This window comes from Misgurnus anguillicaudatus, chromosome 12 (genome assembly GCF_027580225.2).
Source record: "Misgurnus anguillicaudatus chromosome 12, ASM2758022v2, whole genome shotgun sequence".
Classification (NCBI taxonomy): Eukaryota; Metazoa; Chordata; class Actinopteri; order Cypriniformes; family Cobitidae; genus Misgurnus; species Misgurnus anguillicaudatus.
The window spans coordinates 28,947,622-28,950,167 of NC_073348.2; the positions used below are offsets into that span (position 1 = coordinate 28,947,622).

At 35.2% G+C, this 2,546-nt stretch overlaps 1 long non-coding RNA gene across 1 annotated transcript; it reads right to left on the minus strand.

Annotated features, from left to right (window-relative positions):
• Positions 1–585: 585 nt before the first annotated feature.
• On the minus strand, positions 586–2,237 carry LOC141369199 (uncharacterized). The gene is made up of 3 exons (XR_012372779.1): positions 1,932–2,237; positions 1,704–1,802; positions 586–1,418 (listed from the first exon to the last, which is right to left on the minus strand). It is a non-coding gene; the product is annotated as an uncharacterized lncRNA (long non-coding RNA).
• Positions 2,238–2,546: the final 309 nt, after the last annotated feature.

The window sequence follows — 2,546 nt, forward strand, 5'->3', positions numbered from 1 at the left end:
TGATGCTGGATGTGTCTGTCTGCAGTGGCGTGCAGACAAATATATCTTAGAAACAGAAAACAAGCAGCTTCTCATAACCGAGGGGAAAAGAGAGGAGTGTTTTAGAGTCATTTATTGAAGGAACCAATTTTAACTCACTCCTAAATAACAATATGCCCTAAATAAAGTACACTTGACCTCAGATCAGATGAACAAAGGTGGTTTGAGGTTTTACAAGTATGATGCATGTAAGGCTGATGTATCTCATCTGAATTTAAATGGTGAACTGTTACTTACTTTTTGTGAAGAATGATAAAAGAATAAGTTTTGCTTCTGCAATACTAACACACGCACTCTGTGAGTTCATCATAAACAACAGATTTATTCATTGTGAGTCAAACTCATGCATATAAATGTATACATTTGATACCATAATGTACCTTTGAGGTACTAATGTGAACTTTTTAGGTAAAAACTTTTTGAAAGAGTTCCATCCACCTCAGTGATAGCTAGGAACCATTTTTTTTCAAACACTGATACCATTGACTCTATTTATAGTTTGTCTTGCAGCAAAAACATCACAGCCTCACTTTGTGGTTGGGCAGCTAAACTGAAGCAATGAATTATTTTAACCGCGAGAGGAAGTAAAGATCTAGGTCTGAAAAGGAAAGACCTACAAACGTAAATGTCACTGCAGTTGGCAGATTTTATTACAATGGCAGTATGTCGAAACATGAATGTGTTTATAGAGAATTATTAAACATGTTATTATGAAAAACAATGCATACTAATTTACTTTAAAATTATATTGTGGTATATTTATAACACACTGCTCTTCTATTGGTTTCATTTCCTTTACATTGTGGTAGGTGATAAAAAAGTGATAAAAGTGTCATTGTCTTGCAAGGTCCTTAATCTTTAAACAAAACGGGGTGAGGTTTTGGTAAGTGAAGTGATCAGATGAGACAAGCATGACAGTATTTGCCTGGTATGTAGTGATGTGATAATATCTTACATTGCATCTAAGCCTATGGAAATTCAGATGCATTGCAAACATCTTCAACTAGTGACTGTTTACTCTGAGACCTCTTTTATGATAATCATCTTTATCTTTTGATTGGGCAGCTGAAGTGAATCAGCAATATTTTATTTTCATACCACACCAAGTTGTCTGTGCAGTGCTGCATGAAAACCTAGTTTCTATGGTGGTAAAAGACATGAGTACTAGTAAAGGAAATATAAAAGTTTCAAGTGACCTGTCATTGTAAAATGTATTTAGTCCGTATTTAAAGATAACCATTCTTCACTAGGGCTACGGCTACATGGGATTGGATGGTGATCACCCAATGATGAATACAATTGAAAAGACTGCAGGCTAACTTGGTAGACAGGGTCAGCTGTGACACCAACTTCTACAGCAGACTGCGGTTGTGCTCTTTCTGAAAAAAAAAACACGAGAGATTATTCATTCATTGCACACAGTGATATATATACAAATTTATTTGCTTGTGGATCAGATTCATAGACAACTGAGCTCATGTAATAAAACCAGGAACTGATACTAAGTGTGGGAGATTTAAGGGTTAATTGTTCCTACTGTACTATCAATGTCTGATCTGTTAACATTTTTGCATTTTGCTTGTTTACAACGTTGCTTGTCCTGACCTCAATGGTAAGTAAGCCTGAGTGCTTAGTGCAACATTGAAGTTATGTTTGAAACTTACTGTAACATTTACATGTAACCGCAGTAACTCCAATAATCACAAATACAATCAGTACAGCAAAAACGACAAACACCACCACAATCATAGTCAACGTCACATCTACAAAAAACAAAAAGACATTGCAAAGGCTTGTAATAAAACCATCACTCAACTGCATATTTAATGTTTGACTAATAAGTAGTGCATGTAATACATTTTTGTGCAAAATCTGCATGAATAGTTTTATACCGCTTGTTTCATAACAGACAGTGCTGGATAATTTTGCCTCGATCGGTTCATTTAGGGATGAGTGGTTTATCCAGCAGGTGAAGATTGTTTCATTAAACATTTGTGATGGCAACTCCAGGTAAGATTTGTGTGTAAAAGATCCATCTGTATTTGTGCTGTAAATCTCATTGTTGTTTGAGTTAATGATGATTTCTCCATCTCTCATCCACATCTGTTGAAGAGCAGCGGGATAAAATCTCTCAGAGCTACAGACAATCATGAGTGATCCATTAGACGTCTCCACACAGGACATAAACAATACAGGAGACACTAAAGAGGAAAGATGTTTAGAAAGTAAATTAGATTTTTAATGTCTCAATGTAAAACATTGAAATACACTGAAATGATATAACTTACATGCCTGTTGCATTTGTAAGGAATATGATTTCAATGATTTTAGGCTGCAACTGACTTACCTATAACATTAATTATTGTTATTTCTTCCCTAAGAGTCACTTCAGGTGGTGGTGCCTGTCTTGTAACAATACAGTTGTATGTGCCAGTATCATTTATCTGAAGATCTGACAGCTCAAATAATATTTTATCAGTCTCTGGAATCCAAATGAATCTGATATG